This window comes from Tachypleus tridentatus, chromosome 8, assembly GCF_004210375.1.
Source record: "Tachypleus tridentatus isolate NWPU-2018 chromosome 8, ASM421037v1, whole genome shotgun sequence".
In the NCBI taxonomy this organism is placed as follows: domain Eukaryota; kingdom Metazoa; phylum Arthropoda; class Merostomata; order Xiphosura; family Limulidae; genus Tachypleus; species Tachypleus tridentatus.
Window position 1 is genome coordinate 119710091 of NC_134832.1, and position 26071 is coordinate 119736161.

At 36.1% G+C, this 26071-nt stretch overlaps 7 non-coding genes across 7 annotated transcripts; all 7 read left to right on the forward strand.

Moving 5' to 3' along the window:
- The first annotated feature begins 288 nt into the window (after positions 1 to 288).
- TRNAK-CUU (transfer RNA lysine (anticodon CUU)) lies at positions 289 to 359 on the forward strand. The gene has a single exon. It is a non-coding gene; the product is annotated as a tRNA-Lys (tRNA).
- A 9204-nt stretch (positions 360 to 9563) lies between these two features.
- TRNAK-CUU (transfer RNA lysine (anticodon CUU)) lies at positions 9564 to 9636 on the forward strand. The gene has a single exon. It is a non-coding gene; the product is annotated as a tRNA-Lys (tRNA).
- A 3015-nt stretch (positions 9637 to 12651) lies between these two features.
- Positions 12652 to 12724, forward strand: TRNAK-CUU (transfer RNA lysine (anticodon CUU)). Its single transcript has one exon. It is a non-coding gene; the product is annotated as a tRNA-Lys (tRNA).
- A 3034-nt stretch (positions 12725 to 15758) lies between these two features.
- On the forward strand, positions 15759 to 15831 carry TRNAK-CUU (transfer RNA lysine (anticodon CUU)). Its single transcript has one exon. It is a non-coding gene; the product is annotated as a tRNA-Lys (tRNA).
- Positions 15832 to 18866: 3035 nt separating this feature from the next.
- TRNAK-CUU (transfer RNA lysine (anticodon CUU)) lies at positions 18867 to 18939 on the forward strand. Its single transcript has one exon. It is a non-coding gene; the product is annotated as a tRNA-Lys (tRNA).
- Positions 18940 to 21986: 3047 nt separating this feature from the next.
- TRNAK-CUU (transfer RNA lysine (anticodon CUU)) lies at positions 21987 to 22059 on the forward strand. The gene has a single exon. It is a non-coding gene; the product is annotated as a tRNA-Lys (tRNA).
- Positions 22060 to 25097: 3038 nt separating this feature from the next.
- TRNAK-CUU (transfer RNA lysine (anticodon CUU)) lies at positions 25098 to 25170 on the forward strand. The gene has a single exon. It is a non-coding gene; the product is annotated as a tRNA-Lys (tRNA).
- The last annotated feature ends 901 nt before the right edge of the window (positions 25171 to 26071 follow it).

Sequence of the window (26071 nt, forward strand, 5' to 3'; positions counted from 1 at the left end):
TTTGTTAGCTCTTCGAATAGCAATGGCTGGTAAGATTTCGTGTAATAAAAGTTTTTCTTTTCTTTCATTTATTCAAAATCTTGAGGAAAGACTGAATAGAATTGAATAACGTTTACGTGAAATTGTAGGAAATTTTTGGGGGTGATATATAACTCTACTTGCTACTTACTGAAAATAGCTTAATGTAGAAATAAAATGAAAAGCCTGAACGAAAATGAGAAGTAAAAAAAAGAAACGATCATAAAGAAATGTGAAAAAGAAACAAAACTACAATATATACATAAACCGGCCTGACTAGCTCAGTCGGTAGCATGAGACTCTTAATCTCAGGGTCGTGGGTTCGAACCCCACGTTGGGCGGCGTATTTTACTTCACTTTTAAGTGCTTTGTCATACAAAATAATTTTTCTCCCTTTCCGAAAATGCAGAAGTGGCTTTTGATCCTTGACGCAATTGCCGATGTACTATATTAAAGGTGAATTTTACAGAATAAAAAAAAAGTTTGCAGTCTAAAGAACTAGTCATACTGATTGATTTCGCATGTTCACATTTTTTACAAAGAATATGTGATAATACATGAAACGTGAAACTTGGTGCAGAAAGAGCCTTTAACGAGCGGGAATCGAACGTTTTAGTTTTACCTTGCCGCTAAAAAAAGTACTGTGACGTAATAGTTGGCAAAGAAACCGCCAACGCCTGCGCGTTGAATGTAAATAAACATGGCAATTGCATACGGAGAAACAGAGGCGGAGTCTGTTTTGAATTTGTGTTCTGAACAGTGTCGAGTCGCAATTCGAACCTACTCTGAACGTACCTAGAACAGTTACTTTTGACACAGATCTGTCGAGTTTTAGTGGTGAAGACAGTTCCACGAGCGAGAATAGCGGAACTGTAGGTGATACTGATAGCGCCCAGGTCGATTGCGAGTCGGTCATACCTCCAGTTGTAGAACGGTAAGCCTAAATCATGACAAAAAAAAAAAAGGTCTGTATTATTTAACGTGCAATTTTAAGCATCTCTAAACCTGTCTGGTGTTTATAAGTTATTGGTATCAGACACTGGGTTTTATTTGTTTATATTTTGCCGACTATGGTAACCTCTACCGTGCAGGCTGAGATCAGTCCTCAGTTCTACACGAGGAAATATGTTGAGGACGATACTGTCTTCTGCCGATGGTATTTTTCAGTCTCAACCTGCCTGGCATGAAACCCACGCAATCAAAACAGTGGGATCCGACACAAAACATGAGCGTTCAAAGTGATCTCGACAAAGCGTTGCATGCTGTTAAGGAGTACAATTCTTCCTGTTGACCATCCGCGCCCACTGTGGCCACACAGCCGGTTATTTCTCTTTGCACGGAGACGAAAAGAACCTTTTCCTTGATTTTTACAACAATAATTAATGCAGTAGATCATGTTATCATAAAACAAACATAAAGTAACAATATCAAGACAAAAATTCGCTCACAAAGTATGTTACCTGAAAAAAGCACCGATGGATTTACATAGAACACCAGCACTGAAAGGAACAAAATGGTCGGCGCGCAACGAAGCGTGTTTGGCAACTATTACGTCATAGTTGTAAAACGTCACGGAAACAGCCGAACGACCGAGAGGAACTTCGGTTCGAGAACCCGCGTATTTTGTTTCAGTTTTACTCGAAAACGAAAGTATTTAAAATAGGGCAACAACACAGGAATTATACCTAAAAAAGTATGGTTTCTAAGGCAATTATTAAATGTGTTGAAAATTCACCTTTAAGAGAGAAGTCACGGAAGAACGTATTTTATAGAGTCAATAATCGTGAAGGGTTTAGGTTAAGTGAGAATTATCATAAATCACAGGAAGTTATTGTGACGTGCTCCATTTCTTCCCTTCTGGAAATTCTTGGGAATGAATGATACTTTGCCGCAGGTATAAATATAATAGCACAACTTCGTTACAATCATGTCGTATTGAATTACTTTATAATGTTTTGAGAATTCGTGCATTATTGTATTATTTTTTCTCTTTTACTCTGTGGTTAAATCATTTTGAAAAATATTGGAGCTTTAGAAATTTTATATCCACCTTTACCTATTTCAATATAACTTGCTAAAGACGAATGGGTAAATTAAGAAACATTAAAAAATTTAAGGATTCTTACCGTAAGGATCCATGCCCCTGTCAAATATTTGTTGCTGTTGTTCTTTCGTTCGTCATTCAAAATCAGCACTTTGAAAGCTTTTATCACCATTGCAAACTTTCAGCTATAATTATCGCATCCCTTGTCCACTTTATCTGGGTTTTCTACAACAGCATTGTATGATAAACGATTTAGGTATTAATTTTCTTTAAAATAACCCTTTAAAATTATCCTCTATTGTAAAAGAAACTCTACGTGGTTTCAATTGAGCGGTGATCACCGTTATTGATTTTAAATAGGAGGATTTCTGCTGATACGCTAATGATATAAATACATGAGTGTCCGCGAAAAGTTTGTTAATGACTTTCATGTTGAGAACATGTTTAATGAAGTAATGTATGGAATGCGCACTATTTAAATCTGCGTGTTCTCACCGCATCAATACATGGATGACAATGAATGAATTAGAGAAACACTTTCATATGTAACACGCAACCTGTGTTTTGTGAGGAAAGTTTGAACTTTGGTAGAAAATCTACTATGTGATTTTATTATTGCCCGTAATTTGTGACAATACATAAGCGAGAGTGAACGATGAAAGTCCTTATGGAGCCTCTTTGCCTTTTAATCACGTTTAAATTTCTCGAATGCATATAATCGAACCTCGTATTTTAATGTTATCAATTCTGAAATGGAAAGAGATGAAAATATTTACGTGCTTGCTCTAACGTGTTTTGGTATGGTGAATTTGATAAAGTTTGTGTTGTGTAATTTTCTCGAAAGTAATTATTCTTCCAGAGAAAATACAAGCCTGATATAGTTTACGTCTAATCACCACTAAAGAATCACCTTCTGTAATTGATAAATTCCTACAAAGAAAAAAAAATTTATGATTAAAATGTTATGATACATCTAACGACAGGTACGTTAATGAAAGGATGAATGAGTATAAGTTTGTTAGCTCTTCGAATAGCAATGGCTGGTAAGATTTCGTGTAATAAAAAGTTTTTCTTTTTCTTTCATTTATTCAAAAATCTTGAGGAAAGACTGAATAGAATTGAATAACGTTTACGTGAAATTGTAGGAAATTGTTTCGGGGTGATATATAACTCTACTTGCTACTTACTGAAAAAATACTTAATGTAGAAATAAATGAAAAGCCTGAACGAAAATGAGAAGTAAAAGAAACGATCATAAAGAAATGTGAAAAAAAAAACAAAACTACAATATATACATAAACCGGCCCGACTAGCTCAGTCGGTAGAGCATGAGACTCTTAATCTCAGGGTCGTGGGTTCGAGTTGGGCGGCGTATTTTACTTCACTTTTAAGTGCTTTGTCATACAAAATAATTTTTCTCCCTTTCCGAAAATGCGAAGTGGCTTTTGATCCTTGACGCAATTGCCGATGTACTATATTAAAGGTGAATTTTACAGAATAAAAAAAAGTTTGCAGTCTAAAGAACTAGTCATACTGATTGATTTCGCATGTTCACATTTTTTACAAAGAATATGTGATAATACATGAAACGTAGAAACTTGGTGCAGAAAGAGCCTTTAACGAGCGGGAATCCGAACGTTTTAGTTTTTACCTTTGCCGCTAAAAAAGTACTGTGACGTAATAGTTGGCAAAGAAACCGCCAACGCCTGCGCGTTGAATGTAAATAAACATGGCAATTGCATACGGAGAAACAGAGGCGGAGTCTGTTTTGAATTTGTGTTCTGAACAGTGTCGAGTCGCGCCCTATCAATTCGAACCTACTCTGAACGTACCTAGAACAGTTACTTTTGACACAGATCTGTCGAGTTTTAGTGGTGAAGACAGTTCCACGAGCGAGAGTAGCGGAACTGTGAGGTGATACTGATAGCGCCCAGGTCGATTGCGAGATCGGTCATACCTCCAGTTGTAGAACGGTAAGCCTAAATCATGACAAAAAAAAAAGGTCTGTATTATTTAACGTGCAATTTTAAGCATCTCTAAACCTGTCTGGTGTTTATAAGTTATTGGTATCAGACACTGGGTTTTATTTGTTTATATTTTGCCGACTATGGTAACCTCTACCGTGCAGGCTGAGATCAGTCCTCAGTTCTACACGAGGAAATATGTTGAGGACGATACTGTCTTCTGCCGATGGTATTTTTCAGTCTCAACCTGCCTGGCATGAAACCCACGCAATCCAAAACAGTGGGATCCGACACAAAACATGAGCGTTCAAAGTGATCTCGACAAAGCGTTGCATGCTGTTATGTGAGCATCACCACCGATTCTTCCTGTTGACCATCCGCTTAAGACGAACACGATGATTACACTGTGCAGCATGCGTTACACAGCCGGTTATTTAATCTTCCGCGCCCACTGCACGGCATTTCACAGACGAAAAGAACCTTTTCCTTGATTTTTACAACAATAATTAATGCAGTAGATCATGTTATCATAAAACAAACATAAAGTAGCAATATCAAGACAAAAAATCGCTCACAAAGTATGTTACCTGAAAAAAAGCACCGATGGATTTACATAGAACACCAGCACTGAAAGTAACAAAATGGTCGGCCGGCGCGCAACGAAGCGTGTTTGGCAACTATTACGTCATAGTTGTAAAACGTCACGGAAACAGCCGAACGACCGAGAGGAACTTCGGTTCGAGAACCCGCGTATTTTGTTTCAGTTTTTACTCGAAAACGAAAGTATTTAAAAATAGGGCAACAACACAGGAATTATACCTAAAAAAGTATGGTTTCTAAGGCAATTATTAAATGTGTTGAAAATTCACCTTTAAGAGAGAAGTCACGGAAGAACGTATTTTATAGAGTCAATAATCGTGAAGGGTTTAGGTTAAGTGAGAATTATCATAAATCACAGGAAGTTATTGTGACGTGCTCCAATTTCTTCCCTTCTGGAAATTCTTGGGAATGAATGATACTTTGCCGCAGGTATAAATATAATAGCACAACTTCGTTACAATCATGTCGTATTGAATTACTTTTATAATGTTTTGAGAATTCGTGCATTATTGTATTATTTTTTCGCTCTTTTACTCTGTGGTTAAATCATTTTGAAAAATATTGGAGCTTTAGAAATTTTATATCCACTCCTTTACCTATTTCAATATAACTTGCTAAAGACGAATGGGTAAATTAAAAAACATTAAAAAATTTAAGGATTCTTACCGTAAGGATCCATGCCCTGTCAAATATTTGTTGCTGTTGTTCTTTCGTTCGTCATTCAAAATCAGCACTTTGAAAGCTTTTATCACCATTGCAAACTTTCAGCTATAATTATCGCATCCCTTGTCCACTTTATCTGGGTTTTCTACAACAGCATTGTATGATAAACGATTTAGGTATTAATTTTCTTTAAAATAACCCTTTAAAAATTATCCTCTATTGTAAAAGAAACTCTACGTGGTTTCAATTGAGCGGTGATCACCGTTATTGATTTTAAATAGGAGGATTTCTGCTGATACGCTAATGATATAAATACATGAGTGTCCGCGAAAAGTTTGTTAATGACTTTCATGTTGAGAACATGTTTAATGAAGTAATGTATGGAATGCGCACTATTTAAATCTGCGTGTTCTCACCGCATCAATACATGGATGACAATGAATGAATTAGAGAAACACTTTCATATGTAACACGCAACCTGTGTTTTGTGAGGAAAGTTTGAACTTTGGTAGAAAATCTACTATGTGATTTTATTATTGCCCGTAATTTGTGACAATACATAAGCGAGTGAACGATGAAAGTCCTTATGGAGCCTCTTTGCCTTTTAATCACGTTTAAATTTCTCGAATGCATATAATCGAACCTCGTATTTTAATGTTATCAATTCTGAAATGGAAAGAGATGAAAATATTTACGTGCTTGCTCTAACGTGTTTTTTGGTATGGTGAATTTGATAAAGTTTGTGTTGTGTAATTTTCTCGAAAGTAATTATTCTTCAGAGAAAATACAAGCCTGATATAGTTTACGTCTAATCACCACTAAAGAATCACCTTCTGTAATTGATAAATTCCTACAAAGAGAAATAATTTATGATTAAAATGTTATGATACATCTAACGACAGGTACGTTAATGAAAGGATGAATGAGTATAAGTTTGTTAGCTCTTCGAATAGCAATGGCTGGTAAGATTTCGTGTAATAAAAAGTTTTTCTTTTTCTTTCATTTATTCAAAAATCTTGAGGAAAGACTGAATAGAATTGAATAACGTTTACGTGAAATTGTAGGAAATTGTTTCGGGGTGATATATAACTCTACTTGCTACTTACTGAAAAATACTTAATGTAAAAATAAATGAAAAGCCTGAACGAAAATGAGAAGTAAAAGAAACGATCATAAAGAAATGTGAAAAAGAAACAAAACTACAATATATACATAAACCGGCCCGACTAGCTCAGTCGGTAGAGCATGAGACTCTTAATCTCAGGGTCGTTGGGCGGCGTATTTTACTTCACTTTTAAGTGCTTTGTCATACAAAATAATTTTTCTCCCTTTCCGAAAATGCGAAGTGGCTTTTGATCCTTGACGCAATTGCCGATGTACTATATTAAAGGTGAATTTTACAGAATAAAAAAAAAGTTTGCAGTCTAAAGAACTAGTCATACTGATTGATTTCGCATGTTCACATTTTTTACAAAGAATATGTGATAATACATGAAACGTAGAACTTGGTGCAGAAAGAGCCTTTAACGAGCGGCAATCCGAACGTTTTAGTTTTTACCTTGCCGCTAAAAAGTAACTGTGACGTAATAGTTGGCAAAAAACCGCCAACGCCTGCGCGTTGAATGTAAATAAACATGGCAAGTGCATACGGAGAAACAGAGGCGGAGTCTGTTTTGAATTTGTGTTCTGAACAGTGTCGAGTCGCGCCCTATCAATTCGAACCTACTCTGAACGTACCTAGAACAGTTACTTTTGACACAGATCTGTCGAGTTTTAGTGGTGAAGACAGTTCCACGAGCGAGAGTAGCGGAACTGTGAGTGATACTGATAGCGCCCAGGTCGATTGCGAGTCGGTCATACCTACAGTTGTAGAACGGTAAGCCTAAATCATGACAAAAAAAAAAAGGTCTGTATTATTTAACGTGCAATTTTAAGCATCTCTAAACCTGTCTGGTGTTTATAAGTTATTGGTATCAGACACTGGGTTTTATTTGTTTATATTTTGCCGACTATGGTAACCTCTACCGTGCAGGCTGAGATCAGTCCTCAGTTCTACACGAGGAAATATGTTGAGGACGATACTGTCTTCTGCCGATGGTATTTTTCAGTCTCAACCTGCCTGGCATGAAACCCACGCAATCCAAAACAGTGGTATCCGACACAAAACATGAGCGTTCAAAGTGATCTCGACAAAGCGTTGCATGCTGTTAAGGAGTACAATTCTTCCTGTTGACCATCCGCGCCCACTGTGGCCACAGCCGGTTATTTCTCTTTGCACGGAGACGAAAAGAACCTTTTCCTTGATTTTTACAACAATAATTAATGCAGTAGATCATGTTATCATAAAACAAACATAAAGTAACAATATCAAGACAAAAAAATTCGCTCAAAAGTATGTTACCTGAAAAAAGCACCGATGGATTTACATAGAACACAAGCACTGAAAGGAACAAAATGGTCGGCGAGCATTGAAGCGTGTTTGGCAACTATTACGTCATAGTTGTAAAACGTCACGGAAACAGCCGAACGACCGAGAGGAACTTCGGTTCGAGAACCCGCGTATTTTGTTTCAGTTTTTACTCGAAAACGAAAGTATTTAAAAATAGGGCAACAACACAGGAATTATACCTAAAAGTATGGTTTCTAAGGCAATTATTAAATGTGTTGAAAATTCACCTTTAAGAGAGAAGTCACGGAAGAACGTATTTTATAGAGTCAATAATCGTGAAGGGTTTAGGTTAAGGAGAGTTATCATAAATCACAGGAAGTTATTGTGACGTGCTCCAATTTCTTCCCTTCTGGAAATTCTTGGGAATGAATGATACTTTGCCGCAGGTATAAATATAATAGCACAACTTCGTTACAATCATGTCGTATTGAATTACTTTTATAATGTTTTGAGAATTCGTGCATTATTGTATTATTTTTCGCTCTTTTACTCTGTGGTTAAATCATTTTGAAAATATTGGAGCTTTAGAAATTTTTATATCCACTCCTTTACCTATTTCAATATAACTTGCTAAAGACGAATGGGTAAATTAAGAAACATTAAAGAATTTAAGGATTCTTACCGTAAGGATCCATGCCCTGTCAAATATTTGTTGCTGTTGTTCTTTCGTTCGTCATTCAAAATCAGCACTTTGAAAGCTTTTATCACCATTGCAAACTTTCAGCTATAATTATCGCATCCCTTGTCCACTTTATCTGGGTTTTCTACAACAGCATTGTATGATAAACGATTTAGGTATTAATTTTCTTTAAAATAACCCTTTAAAAATTATCCTCTATTGTTAAAACTCTACGTGGTTTCAATTGAGCGGTGATCACCGTTATTGATTTTAAATAGGAGGATTTCTGCTGATACGCTAATGATATAAATACATGAGTGTCCGCGAAAAGTTTGTTAATGACTTTCATGTTGAGAACATGTTTAATGAAGTAATGTATGGAATGCGCACTATTTAAATCTGCGTGTTCTCACCGCATCAATACATGGATGACAATGAATGAATTAGAGAAACACTTTCATATGTAACACGCAACCTGTGTTTTGTGAGGAAAGTTTGAACTTTGGTAGAAAATCTACTATGTGATTTTGCCCGTAATTTGTGACAATACATAAGCGAGTGAACGATGAAAGTCCTTATGGAGCCTCTTTGCCTTTTAATCACGTTTAAATTTCTCGAATGCATATAATCGAACCTCGTATTTTAATGTTATCAATTCTGAAATGGAAAGAGATGAAAATATTTACGTGCTTGCTCTAACGTGTTTTTTGGTATGGTGAATTTGATAAAGTTTGTGTTGTGTAATTTTCTCGAAAGTAATTATTCTTCCAGAGAAAATACAAGCCTGATATAGTTTACGTCTAATCACCACTAAAGAATCACCTTCTGTAATTGATAAATTCCTACAAAGAGAAAAAATTTATGATTAAAATGTTATGATACATCTAACGACAGGTACGTTAATGAAAGGATGAATGAGTATAAGTTTGTTAGCTCTTCGAATAGCAATGGCTGGTAAGATTTCGTGTAATAAAAGTTTTTCTTTTTTTCATTTATTCAAAATCTTGAGGAAAGACTGAATAGAATTGAATAACGTTTACGTGAAATTGTAGGAAATTGTTTCGGGGTGATATATAACTCTACTTGCTACTTACTGAAAATACTTAATGTAGAAATAAATGAAAAGCCTGAACGAAATGAGAAGTAAAAGAAACGATCATAAAGAAATGTAAAAAAGAAACAAAACTACAATATATACATAAACCGGCCCGACTAGCTCAGTCGGTAGAGCATGAGACTCTTAATCTCAGGGTCGTGGGTTCGAGCCCCACGTTGGGCGGCGTATTTTACTTCACTCTTTAAGTGCTTTGTCATACAAAATAATTTTTCTCCCTTCCGAAAATGCGAAGTGGCTTTTGATCCTTGACGCAAATGCCGATGTACTATATTAAAGGTGAATTTTACAGAATAAAAAAAAAGTTTGCAGTCTAAAGAACTAGTCATACTGATTGATTTCGCATGTTCACATTTTTTTACAAAGAATATGTGATAATACATGAAACGTAGAACTTGGTGCAGAAAGAGCCTTTAACGAGCGGGAATCCGAACGTTTTAGTTTTACCTTGCCGCTGAAAAAAGTACTGTGACGTAATAGTTGGCAAAGAAAACCCAACGCCTGCGCGTTGAATGTAAATAAACATGGCAATTGCATACGGAGAAACAGAGGCGGAGTCTGTTTTGAATTTGTGTTCTGAACAGTGTCGAGTCGCGCCCTATCAATTCGAACCTACTCTGAACGTACCTAGAACAGTTACTTTTGACACAGATCTGTCGAGTTTTAGTGGTGAAGACAGTTCCACGAGCGAGAATAGCGGAACTGTAGGTGATACTGATAGCGCCCAGGTCGATTGCGAGTCGGTCATACCTCCAGTTGTAGAACGGTAAGCCTAAATCATGACAAAAAAAAAAGGTCTGTATTATTTAACGTGCAATTTTAAGCATCTCTAAACCTGTCTGGTGTTTATAAGTTATTGGTATCAGACACTGGGTTTTATTTGTTTATATTTTGCCGACTATGGTAACCTCTACCGTGCAGGCTGAGATCAGTCCTCAGTTCTACACGAGGAAATATGTTGAGGACGATACTGTCTTCTGCCGATGGTATTTTTCAGTCTCAACCTGCCTGGCATGAAACCCACGCAATCCAAAACAGGGATCCGACACAAAACATGAGCGTTCAAAGTGATCTCGACAAAGCGTTGCATGCTGTGAAGGAGTACAATTCTTCCTATTGACCATCCGCGCCCACTGTGGCCACACAGCCGGTTATTTCTCTTTGCACGGAGACGAAAAGAACCTTTTCCTTGATTTTTACAACAATAATTAATGCAGTAGATCATGTTATCATAAAACAAACATAAAGTAACAATATCAAGACAAAAAATTCGCTCACAAAGTATGTTACCTGAAAAAAGCACCGATGGATTTACATAGAACACCAGCACTGAAAGTAACAAAATGGTCGGCCGGCGCGCAACGAAGCGTGTTTGGCAACTATTACGTCATAGTTGTAAAACGTCACGGAAACAACCGAACGACCGAGAGGAACTTCGGTTCGAGAACCCGCGTATTTTGTTTCAGTTTTACTCGAAAACGAAAGTATTTAAAATAGGGCAACAACACAGGAATTATACCTAAAAAAAGTATGGTTTCTAAGGCAATTATTAAATGTGTTGAAAATTCACCTTTAAGAGAGAAGTCACGGAAGAACGTATTTTATAGAGTCAATAATCGTGAAGGGTTTAGGTTAAGTGAGAATTATCATAAATCACAGGAAGTTATTGTGACGTGCTCCAATTTCTTCCTTCTGGAAATTCTTGGGAATGAATGATACTTTGCCGCAGGTATAAATATAATAGCACAACTTCGTTACAATCATGTCGTATTGAATTACTTTATAATGTTTTGAGAATTCGTGCATTATTGTATTATTTTTTCGCTCTTTTACTCTGTGGTTAAATCATTTTGAAAAATATTGGAGCTTTAGAAATTTTTATATCCACTCCTTTACCTATTTCAATATAACTTGCTAAAGACGAATGGGTAAATTAAGAAACATTAAAGAATTTAAGGATTCTTACCGTAAGGATCCATGCCCTGTCAAATATTTGTTGCTGTTGTTCTTTCGTTCGTCATTCAAAATCAGCACTTTGAAAGCTTTTATCACCATTGCAAACTTTCAGCTATAATTATCGCATCCCTTGTCCACTTTATCTGGGTTTTCTACAACAGCATTGTATGATAAACGATTTAGGTATTAATTTTCTTTAAAATAACCCTTTAAAATTATCCTCTATTGTAAAAGAAACTCTACGTGGTTTCAATTGAGCGGTGATCACCGTTATTGATTTTAAATAGGAGGATTTCTGCTGATACGCTAATGATATAAATACATGAGTGTCCGCGAAAAGTTTGTTAATGACTTTCATGTTGAGAACATGTTTAATGAAGTAATGTATGGAATGCGCACTATTTAAATCTGCGTGTTCTCACCGCATCAATACATGGATGACAATGAATGAATTAGAGAAACACTTTCATATGTAACACGCAACCTGTGTTTTGTGAGGAAAGTTTGAACTTTGGTAAAAAATCTACTATGTGATTTTATTGCCGCCCGTAATTTGTGACAATACATAAGCGAGTGTGAACGATGAAAGTCCTTATGGAGCCTCTTTGCCTTTTAATCACGTTTAAATTTCTCGAATGCATATAATCGAACCTCGTATTTTAATGTTATCAATTCTGAAATGGAAAGAGATGAAAATATTTACGTGCTTGCTCTAACGTGTTTTGGTATGGTGAATTTGATAAAGTTTGTGTTGTGTAATTTTCTCGAAAGTAATTATTCTTCCAGAGAAAATACAAGCCTGATATAGTTTACGTCTAATCACCACTAAAGAATCACCTTCTGTAATTGATAAATTCCTACAAAGAGAAAAAAATTTATGATTAAAATGTTATGATACATCTAACGACAGGTACGTTAATGAAAGGATGAATGAGTATAAGTTTGTTAGCTCTTCGAATAGCAATGGCTGGTAAGATTTCGTGTAATAAAAGTTTTTCTTTTCTTTCATTTATTCAAAATCTTGAGGAAAGACTGAATAGAATTGAATAACGTTTACGTGAAATTAGGAAATTGTTTCAGGGTGATATATAACTCTACTTGCTACTTACTGAAAAATACTTAATGTAGAAATAAATGAAAAGCCTGAACGAAAATGAGAAGTAAAAAGAAACGATCATAAAGAAATGTAGAAAAGAAACAAAACTACAATATATACATAAACCGGCCCGACTAGCTCAGTCGGTAGAGCATGAGACTCTTAATCTCAGGGTCGTGGGTTCGAGCCCCACGTTGGGCGGCGTATTTTACTTCACTTTAAGTGCTTTGTCATACAAAATAATTTTTCTCCCTTTCGAAAATGCAGAAGTGGCTTTTGATCCTTGACGCAATTGCCGATGTACTATATTAAAGGTGAATTTTACAGAATAAAAAAAAAGTTTGCAGTCTAAAGAACTAGTCATACTGATTGATTTCGCATGTTCACATTTTTTACAAAGAATATGTGATAATACATGAAACGTAGAACTTGGTGCAGAAAGAGCCTTTAACGAGCGGGAATCCGAACGTTTTAGTTTTTACCTTTGCCGCTGAAAAAAGTACTGTGACGTAATAGTTGGCAAAGAAACCGCCAACGCCTGCGCGTTGAATGTAAATAAACATGGCAATTGCATACGGAGAAACAGAGGCGGAGTCTGTTTTGAATTTGTGTTCTGAACAGTGTCGAGTCGCGCCCTATCAATTCGAACCTACTCTGAACGTACCTAGAACAGTTACTTTTGACACAGATCTGTCGAGTTTTAGTGGTGAAGACAGTTCCACGAGCGAGAGTAGCGGAACTGTGAGTGATACTGATAGCGCCCAGGTCGATTGCGAGTCGGTCATACCTACAGTTGTAGAACGGTAAGCCTAAATCATGACAAAAAAAAAAAGGTCTGTATTATTTAACGTGCAATTTTAAGCATCTCTAAACCTGTCTGGTGTTTATAAGTTATTGGTATCAGACACTGGGTTTTATTTGTTTATATTTTGCCGACTATGTAAAACCTCTACCGTACAGAGCTGAGATCAGTCCTCAGTTCTACACGAGGAAATATGTTGAGGACGATACTGTCTTCTGCCGATGGTATTTTTCAGTCTCAACCTGCCTGGCATGAAACCCACGCAATCCAAAACAGTGGGATCCGACACAAAACATGAGCGTTCAAAGTGATCTCGACAAAGCGTTGCATGCTGTTAAGGAGTACAATTCTTCCTGTTGACTATCCGCGCCCACTGTGGCCACACAGCCGGTTATTTCTCTTTGCACTGAGACGAAAAGAACCTTTTCCTTGATTTTTACAACAATAATTAATGCAGTAGATCATGTTATCATAAAACAAACATAAAGTAACAATATCAAGACAAAAAATTCGCTCACAAAGTATGTTACCTGAAAAAGCACCGATGGATTTTACATAGAACACCAGCACTGAAAGTAACAAAATGGTCGGCCGGCGCGCAACGAAGCGTGTTTGGCAACTATTACGTCATAGTTGTAAAACGTCACGGAAACAGCCGAACGACCGAGAGGAACTTCGGTTCGAGAACCCGCGTATTTTGTTTCAGTTTTTACTCGAAAACGAAAGTATTTAAAAATAGGGCAACAACACAGGAATTATACCCAAAAAGTATGGTTTCTAAGGCAATTATTAAATGTGTTGAAAATTCACCTTTAAGAGAGAAGTCACGGAAGAACGTATTTTATAGAGTCAATAATCGTGAAGGGTTTAGGTTAAGTGAGAATTATCATAAATCACAGGAAGTTATTGTGACGTGCTCCAATTTCTTCCCTTCTGGAAATTCTTGGGAATGAATGATACTTTGCCGCAGGTATAAAATATAATAGCACAACTTCGTTACAATCATGTCGTATTGAATTACTTTTATAATGTTTTGAGAATTCGTGCATTATTGTATTATTTTTCGCTCTTTTACTCTGTGGTTAAATCATTTTGAAAAATATTGGAGCTTTAGAAATTTTTATATCCACTCCTTTACCTATTTCAATATAACTTGCTAAAGACGAATGGGTAAATTAAAAAAACATTAAAGAATTTAAGGATTCTTACCGTAAGGATCCATGCCCCTGTCAAATATTTGTTGCTGTTGTTCTTTCGTTCGTCATTCAAAATCAGCACTTTGAAAGCTTTTATCACCATTGCAAACTTTCAGCTATAATTATCGCATCCCTTGTCCACTTTATCTGGGTTTTCTACAACAGCATTGTATGATAAACGATTTAGGTATTAATTTTCTTTAAAATAACCCTTTAAAATTATCCTCTATTGTAAAAGAAACTCTACGTGGTTTCAATTGAGCGGTGATCACCGTTATTGATTTTAAATAGGAGGATTTCTGCTGATACGCTAATGATATAAATACATGAGTGTCCGCGAAAAGTTTGTTAATGACTTCTCATGTTGAGAACATGTTTAATGAAGTAATGTATGGAATGCGCACTATTTAAATCTGCGTGTTCTCACCGCATCAATACATGGATGACAATGAATGAATTAGAGAAACACTTTCATATGTAACACGCAACCTGTGTTTTGTGAGGAAAGTTTGAACTTTGGTAGAAAATCTACTATGTGATTTTATTATTGCCCGTAATTTGTGACAATACATAAGCGAGAGTGAACGATGAAAGTCCTTATGGAGCCTCTTTGCCTTTTAATCACGTTTAAATTTCTCGAATGCATATAATCGAACCTCGTATTTTAATGTTATCAATTCTGAAATGGAAAGAGATGAAAATATTTACGTGCTTGCTCTAACGTGTTTTTTGGTATGGTGAATTTGATAAAGTTTGTGTTGTGTAATTTTCTCGAAAGTAATTATTCTTCCAGAGAAAATACAAGCCTGATATAGTTTACGTCTAATCACCACTAAAGAATCACCTTCTGTAATTGATAAATTCCTACAAAGAGAAAAAATTTATGATTAAAATGTTATGATACATCTAACGACAGGTACGTTAATGAAAGGATGAATGAGTATAAGTTTGTTAGCTCTTCGAATAGCAATGGCTGGTAAGATTTCGTGTAATAAAAGTTTTCTTTCTTTTTTCTTTCATTTATTCAAAATCTTGAGGAAAGACTGAATAGAATTGAATAACGTTTACGTGAAATTGTAGGAAATTGTTTCAAGGTGATATATAACTCTACTTGCTACTTACTGAAAAATACTTAATGTAGAAATAAATGAAAAGCCTGAACGAAAATGAGAAGTAAAAAGAAACGATCATAAAGAAATGTGAAAAAGAAACAAAACTACAATATATACATAAACCGGCCCGACTAGCTCAGTCGGTAGAGCATGAGACTCTTAATCTCAGGGTCGTGGGTTCGAGCCCCACGTTGGGCGGCGTATTTTACTTCACTTTTTAAGTGCTTTGTCATACAAAATAATTTTTCTCCCTTTCCGAAAATGCGAAGTGGCTTTTCATCCTTGACGCAATTGCCGATTTACTATATTAAAGGTGAATTTTACAGAATAAAAAAAAAGTTTGCAGTCTAAAGAACTAGTCATACTGATTGATTTCGCATGTTCACATTTTTTTACAAAGAATATGTGATAATACATGAAACGTAGAACTTGGTGCAGAAAGAGCCTTTAAGGAGCGGGAATCCGAACGTTTTAGTTTTACCTTGCCGCTAAAAAAAGTACTGTGACGTAATAGTTGGCAAAGAAACCGCCAACGCCTGCGCGTTGAATGTAAATAAACATGGCAATTGCATACGGAGAAACAGAGGCGGAGTCTGTTTTGAATTTGTGTTCTGAACAGTGTCGAGTCGCGCCCTATCAATTCGAACCTACTCTGAACGTACCTAGAACAGTTACTTTTGACACAGATCTGTCGAGTTTTAGTGGTGAAGACAGTTCCACGAGCGAGAATAGCGGAACTGTAGGTGATACTGATAGCGCCCAGGTCGATTGCGAATCGGTCATACCTACAGTTGTAGAACGGTAAGCCTAAATCATGACAAAAAAAAAAAAGGTCTGTATTATTTAACGTGCAATTTTAAGCATCTCTAAACCTGTCTGGTGTTTATAAGTTATTGGTATCAGACACTGGGTTTTATTTGTTTATATTTTGCCGACTATGGTAACCTCTACCGTGCAGGCTGAGATCAGTCCTCAGTTCTACACGAGGAAATATGTTGAGGACGATACTGTCTTCTGCCGATGGTATTTTCAGTCTCAACCTGCCTGGCATGAAACCCACGCAATCCAAAACAGTGGTATCCGACACAAAACATGAGCGTTCAAAGTGATCTCGACAAAGCGTTGCATGCTGTTAAGGAGTACAATTCTTCCTGTTGACCATCCGCGCCCACTGTGGCCACACAGCCGGTTATTTCTCTTTGCACGGAGACGAAAAGAACCTTTTCCTTGATTTTTACAACAATAATTAATGCAGTAGATCATGTTATCATAAAACAAACATAAAGTAACAATATCAAGACAAAAAATTCGCTCACAAAGTATGTTACCTGAAAAAAGCACCGATGGATTTACATAGAACACCAGCACTGAAAGTAACAAAATGGTCGGCTGGCGCGCAACGAAGCGTGTTTGGCAACTATTACGTCATAGTTGTAAAACGTCACGAAACAACCGAACGACCGAGGGAGAACTTCGGTTCGAGAACCCGCGTATTTTGTTTCAGTTTTACTCGAAAACGAAAGTATTTAAAAATAGGGCAACAACACAGGAATTATACCTAAAAAAGTATGGTTTCTAAGGCAATTATTAAATGTGTTGAAAATTCACCTTGGAGATTACAGAAGTCACGGAAGAACGTATTTTATAGAGTCAATAATCGTGAAGGGTTTAGGTTAAGTGAGAATTATCATAAATCACAGGAAGTTATTGTGACGTGCTCCAATTTCTTCCCTTCTGGAAATTCTTGGGAATGAATGATACTTTGCCGCAGGTATAAATATAATAGCACAACTTCACAGCAATCATGTCGTATTGAATTACTTTATATAATGTTTTGAGAATTCGTGCATTATTGTATTATTTTCGCTCTTTTACTCTGTGGTTAAATCATTTTGAAAAATATTGGAGCTTTAGAAATTTTTATATCCATTCCTTTACCTATTTCAATATAACTTGCTAAAGACGAATGGGTAAATTAAGAAACATTAAAGAATTTAAGGATTCTTACCGTAAGGATCCATGCCCCTGTCAAATATTTGTTGCTGTTGTTCTTTCGTTCGTCATTCAAAATCAGCACTTTGAAAGCTTTTATCACCATTGCAAACTTTCAGCTATAATTATCGCATCCCTTGTCCACTTTATCTGGGTTTTCTACAACAGCATTGTATGATAAACGATTTAGGTATTAATTTTCTTTAAAATAACCCTTTAAAAATTATCCTCTATTGTAAAAGAAACTCTACGTGGTTTCAATTGAGCGGTGATCACCGTTATTGATTTTAAATAGGAGGATTTCTGCTGATACGCTAATGATATAAATACATGAGTGTCCGCGAAAAGTTTGTTAATGACTTTCATGTTGAGAACATGTTTAATGAAGTAATGTATGGAATGCGCACTATTTAAATCTGCGTGTTCTCACCGCATCAATACATGGATGACAATGAATGAATTAGAGAAACACTTTCATATGTAACACGCAACCTGTGTTTTGTGAGGAAAGTTTGAACTTTGGTAGAAAATCTACTATGTGATTTTATTATTGCCCGTAATTTGTGACAATACACATGCGACGGTGAACGATGAAAGTCCTTATGGAGCCTCTTCTTTGCCTTTTAATCACGTTTAAATTTCTCGAATGCATATAATCGAACCTCGTATTTTAATGTTATCAATTCTGAAATGGAAAGAGATGAAAATATTTACGTGCTTGCTCTAACGTGTTTTTGGTATGGTGAATTTGATAAAGTTTGTGTTGTGTAATTTTCTCGAAAGTAATTATTCTTCCAGAGAAAATACAAGCCTGATATAGTTTACGTCTAATCACCACTAAAGAATCACCTTCTGTAATTGATAAATTCCTACAAAGAGAAAAAAATTTATGATTAAAATGTTATGATACATCTAACGACAGGTACGTTAATGAAAGGATGAATGAGTATAAGTTTGTTAGCTCTTCGAATAGCAATGGCTGGTAAGATTTCGTGTAATAAAAAGTTTTTCTTTTTCTTTCATTTATTCAAAAATCTTGAGGAAAGACTGAATAGAATTGAATAACGTTTACGTGAAATTGTAGGAAATTGTTTCGGGGTGATATATAACTCTACTTGCTACTTACTGAAAAATACTTAATGTAGAAATAAATGAAAAGCCTGAACGAAAATGAGAAGTAAAAAGAAACGATCATAAAGAAATGTAAAAAAGAAACAAAACTACAATATATACATAAACCGGCCCGACTAGCTCAGTCGGTAGAGCATGAGACTCTTAATCTCAGGGTCGTGGGTTCGAGCCCCACGTTATGCGAGCGTGTTTTACTTCACTTTTTTAGTGCTTTGTCATACAAAATAATTTTTCTCCTTTCCGAAAATGCGAAGTGGCTTTTGATCCTTGACGCAATTGCCTGATTTACTATATTAAAGGTGAATTTAATAGAATAAAAAAAAGTTTGCAGTCTAAAGAACTAGTCATACTGATTGATTTCGCATGTTCACATTTTTTACAAAGAATATGTGATAATACATGAAACGTAGAACTTGGTGCAGAAAGAGCCTTTAACGAGCGGGAATCCGAACGTTTTAGTTTTTACCTTTGCCGCTGAAAAAAGTACTGTGACGTAATAGTTGGCAAAGAAACCGCCAACGCCTGCGCGTTGAATGTAAATAAACATGGCAATTGCATACGGAGAAACAGAGGCGGAGTCTGTTTTGAATTTGTGTTCTGAACAGTGTCGAGTCGCGCCCTATCAATTCGAACCTACTCTGAACGTACCTAGAACAGTTACTTTTGACACAGATCTGTCGAGTTTTAGTGGTGAAAACAGTTCCACGAGCGAGAATAGCGGAACTGTAGGTGATACTGATAGCGCCCAGGTCGATTGCGAGTCGGTCATACCTACAGTTGTAGAACGGTAAAGCCCTAATCATGACAAAAAAAAAAAGGTCTGTATTATTTAACGTGCAATTTTAAGCATCTCTAAACCTGTCTGGTGTTTATAAGTTATTGGTATCAGACACTGGGTTTTATTTGTTTATATTTTGCCGACTATGGTAACCTCTACTGTCAGGCTGAGGCTAGAGATCAGTCCTCTAGTATGTACGACTGAGTAAATGTGTTGAGGACGATACTGTCTTCTGCCGAATGCATCGCTGAGTCTCAACCTGCAATGGCATGAAACCTCACAACATGACATCATACAGTGGTGATCCGACACAGAACATGAGCTTTCAAAGTGATCTCGACAAAGCGTTGCATGCTGTTAAGGAGTACAATTCTTCCTGTTGACCATCCGCGCCCACTGTGGCCACACAGCCGGTTATTTCTCTTTGCACGGAGACGAAAAGAACCTTTTCCTTGATTTTTACAACAATAATTAATGCAGTAGATCATGTTATCATAAAACAAACATAAAGTAACAATATCAAGACAAAAAATTCGCTCACAAAGTATGTTACCTGAAAAAGCACCGATGGATTTACATAGAACACCAGCACTGAAAGTAACAAAATGGTCGGCGGCGCGCAACGAAGCGTGTTTGGCAACCATTACGTCATAGTTGTAAAACGTCACGGAAACAACCGAACGACCGAGGAGGAACTTCGGTTCGAGAACCCGCGTATTTTGTTTCAGTTTTACTCGAAAACGAAAGTATATTTAAAATAGGGCAACAACACAGGAATTATACCAAGTATATGGTTTCTAAGGCAATTATTAAATGTGTTGAAAATTCACCTTTAAGAGAGAAGTCACGGAAGAACGTATTTTATAGAGTCAATAATCGTGAAGGGTTTAGGTTAAGTGAGAATTATCATAAATCACAGGAAGTTATTGTGACGTGCTCCAATTTCTTCCCTTCTGGAAATTCTTGGGAATGAATGATACTTTGCCGCAGGTATAAATATAATAGCACAACTTCGTTACAATCATGTCGTATTGAATTACTTTTATAATGTTTTGAGAATTCGTGCATTATTGTATTATTTTTTCGCTCTTTTACTCTGTGGTTAAATCATTTTGAAAAATATTGGAGCTTTAGAAATTTTTATATCCACTCCTTTACCTATTTCAATATAACTTGCTAAAGACGAATGGGTAAATTAAGAAACATTAAAGAATTTAAGGATTCTTACCGTAAGGATCCATGCCCCTGTCAAATATTTGTTGCTGTTGTTCTTTCGTTCGTCATTCAAAATCAGCACTTTGAAAGCTTTTATCACCATTGCAAACTTTCAGCTATAATTATCGCATCCCTTGTCCACTTTATCTGGGTTTTCTACAACAGCATTGTATGATAAACGATTTAGGTATTAATTTTCTTTAAAATAACCCTTTAAAATTATCCTCTATTGTAAAAGAAACTCTACGTGGTTTCAATTGAGCGGTGATCACCGTTATTGATTTTAAATAGGAGGATTTCTGCTGATACGCTAATGATATAAATACATGAGTGTCCGCGAAAAGTTTGTTAATGACTTTCATGTTGAGAACATGTTTAATGAAGTAATGTATGGAATGCGCACTATTTAAATCTGCGTGTTCTCACCGCATCAATACATGGATGACAATGAATGAATTAGAGAAACACTTTCATATGTAACACGCAACCTGTGTTTTGTGAGGAAAGTTTGAACTTTGGTAGAAAATCTACTATGTGATTTTATTATTGCCCGTAATTTGTGACAATACATAAGCGAGAGTGAACGATGAAAGTCCTTATGGAGCCTCTTTGCCTTTTAATCACGTTTAAATTTCTCGAATGCATATAATCGAACCTCGTATTTTAATGTTATCAATTCTGAAATGGAAAGAGATGAAAATATTTACGTGCTTGCTCTAACGTGTTTTTTGGTATGGTGAATTTGATAAAGTTTGTGTTGTGTAATTTTCTCGAAAGTAATTATTCTTCCAGAGAAAATACAAGCCTGATATAGTTTACGTCTAATCACCACTAAAGAATCACCTTCTGTAATTGATAAATTCCTACAAAGAGAAAAAAAAATTTATGATTAAAATGTTATGATACATCTAACGACAGGTACGTTAATGAAAGGATGAATGAGTATAAGTTTGTTAGCTCTTCGAATAGCAATGGCTGGTAAGATTTCGTGTAATAAAAAGTTTTTCTTTTTCTTTCATTTATTCAAAAATCTTGAGGAAAGACTGAATAGAATTGAATAAAGTTTACGTGAAATTGTAGGAAATTGTTTCGGGGTGATATATAACTCTACTTGCTACTTACTGAAAAATACTTAATGTAGAAATAAATGATAAGCCTGAACGAAAATGAGAAGTGAAAAGAAACGATTATAAAGAAATGTAAAAAAGAAACAAAACTACAATATATACATAAACCGGCCCGACTAGCTCAGTCGGTAGAGCATGAGACTCTTAATCTCAGGGTCGTGGGTTCGAGAGCCACGTTGGGCGGCGTATTTTACTTCACTCTTTAAGTGCTTTGTCATACAAAATAATTTTTCTCCCCTTCCGAAAATGCAGAAGTGGCTTTTGATCCTTGACGCAATTGCCGATGTACTATATTAAAGGTGAATTTTACAGAATAAAAAAAAGTTTGCAGTATAAAGAACTAGTCATACTGATTGATTTCGCATGTTCACATTTTTAGAAAGAATATGTGATAATAAATGAAACGTTGAACTTGGTGCAGAAAGAGCCTTTAACGAGCGGGAATCCGAACGTTTTAGTTTTTACCTTTGCCGCTGAAAAAAGTACTGTGACGTAATAGTTGGCAAAGAAACCGCCAACGCCTGCGCGTTGAATGTAAATAAACATGGCAATTGCATACATACGGAGAAACAGAGGCGGAGTCTGTTTTGAATTTGTGTTCTGAACAGTGTCGAGTCGCGCGCCCTATCAATTCGAACCTACTCTGAACGTACCTAGAACAGTTACTTTTGACACAGATCTGTCGAGTTTTAGTGGTGAAAACAGTTCCACGAGCGAGAATAGCGGAACTGTAGGTGATACTGATAGCGCCCAGGTCGATTGCGAGTCGGTCATACCTACAGTTGTAGAACGGTAAGCCTAAATCATGACAAAAAAAAAGGTCTGTATTATTTAACGTGCAATTTTAAGCATCTCTAAACCTGTCTGGTGTTTATAAGTTATTGGTATCAGACACTGGGTTTTATTTGTTTATATTTTGCCGACTATGGTAACCTCTACCGTGCAGGCTGAGATCAGTCCTCAGTTCTACACGAGGAAATATGTTGAGGACGATACTGTCTTCTGCCGATGGTATTTTTCAGTCTCAACCTGCCTGGCATGAAACCCACGCAATCCAAAACAGTGGGATCCGACACAAAAACATGAGCGTTCAAAGTGATCTCGACAAAGCGTTGCATGCTGTTAAGGAGTACAATTCTTCCTGTTGACCATCCGCGCCCACTGTGGCCCACACAGCCGGTTATTTCTCTTTGCACGGAGACGAAAAGAACCTTTTCCTTGATTTTTACAACAATAATTAATGCAGTAGATCATGTTATCATAAAACAAACATAAAGTAACAATATCAAGACAAAAAATTCGCTCACAAAGTATGTTACCTGAAAAAAGCACCGATGGATTTACATAGAACACCAGCACTGAAAGTAACAAAATGGTCGGCCGGCGCGCAACGAAGCGTGTTTGGCAACTATTACGTCATAGTTGTAAAACGTCACGGAAACAGCCGAACGACCGAGAGGAACTTCGGTTCGAGAACCCGCGTATTTTGTTTCAGTTTTTACTCGAAAACGAAAGTATTTAAAAATAGGGCAACAACACAGGAATTATACCTAAAAAAGTTCGGTTTTAAAGCAATTATTAAATGTGTTGAAAATTCACCTTTAAGAGAGAAGTCACGGAAGAACGTATTTTATAGAGTCAATAATCGTGAAGGGTTTAGGTTAAGTGAGAATTATCATAAATCACAGGAGGAGTTATTGTGACGTGCTCCAATTTCTTCCTTCTGGAAATTCTTGGGAATGAATGATACTTTGACGCAGGTATAAATATAATAGCACAACTTCGTTACAATCATGTCGTATTGAATTACTTTTATAATGTTGTGAGAATTCATGCATTATTGTATTATTTTTCGCTCTTTTACTCTGTGGTTAATTCATTTTGAAAAATATTGAGCTTTAGAAATTTTTATATCCACTCCTTTACCTATTTCAATATAACTTGCTAAAGACGAATGGGTAAATTAAGAAACATTAAAGAATTTAAGGATTCTTACCGTAAGGATCCATGCCCCTGTCAAATATTTGTTGCTGTTGTTCTTTCGTTCGTCATTCAAAATCAGCACTTTGAAAGCTTTTATCACCATTGCAAACTTTCAGCTATAATTATCGCATCCCTTGTCCACTTTATCTGGGTTTTCTACAACAGCATTGTATGATAAACGATTTAGGTATTAATTTTCTTTAAAATAACCCTTTAAAAATTATCCTCTATTGTAAAAGAAACTCTACGTGGTTTCAATTGAGCGGTGATCACCGTTATTGATTTTAAATAGGAGGATTTCTGCTGATACGCTAATGATATAAATACATGAGTGTCCGCGAAAAGTTTGTTAATGACTTTCATGTTGAGAACATGTTTAATGAAGTAATGTATGGAATGCGCACTATTTAAATCTGCGTGTTCTCACCGCATCAATACATGGATGACAATGAATGAATTAGAGAAACACTTTCATATGTAACACGCAACCTGTGTTTTGTGAGGAAAGTTTGAACTTTGGTAGAAAATCTACTATGTGATTTTATTATTGCCCGTAATTTGTGACAATACATAAGCGAGAGTGAACGATGAAAGTCCTTATGGAGCCTCTTTGCGTTTTAATCACGTTTAAATTTCTCAGAATGCATATAATCGAACCTCGTATTTTAATGTTATCAATTCTGAAATGGAAAGAGATGAAAATATTTACGTGCTTGCTCTAACGTGTTTTTTGGTATGGTGAATTTGATAAAGTTTGTGTTGTGTAATTTTCTCGAAAGTAATTATTCTTCCAGAGAAAATACAAGCCTGATATAGTTTACGTCTAATCACCACTAAAGAATCACCTTCTGTAATTGATAAATTCCTACAAAGAGAAAAAAAATTTATGATTAAAATGTTATGTTACATCTAAACGACAGGTACGTTAATGAAAGGATGAATGAGTAGTAAGTTTGTTAGCTCTTCGAATAGCAAATGGCTGGTAAGATTTCGTGTAATAAAAGTTTTCTTTTTCTTTCATTTATTCAAAATCTTGAGGAAAGACTGAATAGAATTGAATAACGTTTACGTGAAATTGTAGGAAATTGTTTCGGGGTGATATATAACTCTACTTGCTACTTACTGAAAAAAAATACTTAAATGAAATAAAATGAAAAGCCTGAACGAAAATGAGAAGTAAAAAGAAACGATCATAAAGAAATGTAAAAGAAACAAAACTACAATATATACATAAACCGGCCCGACTAGCTCAGTCGGTAGAGCATGAGACTCTTAATCTCAGGGTCGTGGGTTCGAGCCCCACGTTGGGCGGCGTATTTTACTTTTCTTTTAAGTGCTTTGTCATTCAAAATAATTTTTCTCCTTTCCGAAAATGCGAAGTGGCTTTTGATCCTTGACGCAATTGCCGATTTACTATATTAAAGGTGAATTTTACAGAATAAAAAAAAGTTTGCAGTCTAAAAGAACTAGTCATACTGATTGATTTCGCATGTTCACATTTTTTACAAAGAATATGTGATAATACATGAAACGTAAAACTTGGTGAAAGAGCCTTTAACGAGCGGGAATCCGAACGTTTTAGTTTTACCTTTGCTGCTAAAAAAGTACTGTGACGTAATAGTTGGCAAGGAAACCGCCAACGCCTGCGCGTTGAATGTAAATAAACATGGCAATGGCAGATACGGAGAAACAGAGGCGGAGTCTGTTTTGAATTTGTGTTCTGAACAGTGTCGAGTCGCGCCCTATCAATTCGAACCTACTCTGAACGTACCTAGAACAGTTACTTTTGACACAGATCTGTCGAGTTTTAGTGGTGAAGACAGTTCCACGAGCGAGAATAGCGGAACTGTAGGTGATACTGATAGCGCCCAGGTCGATTGCGAGTCGGTCATACCTAGTTGTAGAACGGTAAGCCTAAATCATGACAAAAAAAAAAAGGTCTGTATTATTTAACGTGCAATTTTAAGCATCTCTAAACCTGTCTGGTGTTTATAAGTTATTGGTATCAGACACTGGGTTTTATTTGTTTATATTTTGCCGACTATGGTAACCTCTACCGTGCAGGCTGAGATCAGTCCTCAGTTCTACACGAGGAAATATGTTGAGGACGATACTGTCTTCTGCCGATGGTATTTTTCAGTCTCAACCTGCCTGGCATGAAACCCACGCAATCCAAAACAGTGGGATCCGACACAAAACATGAGCGTTCAAA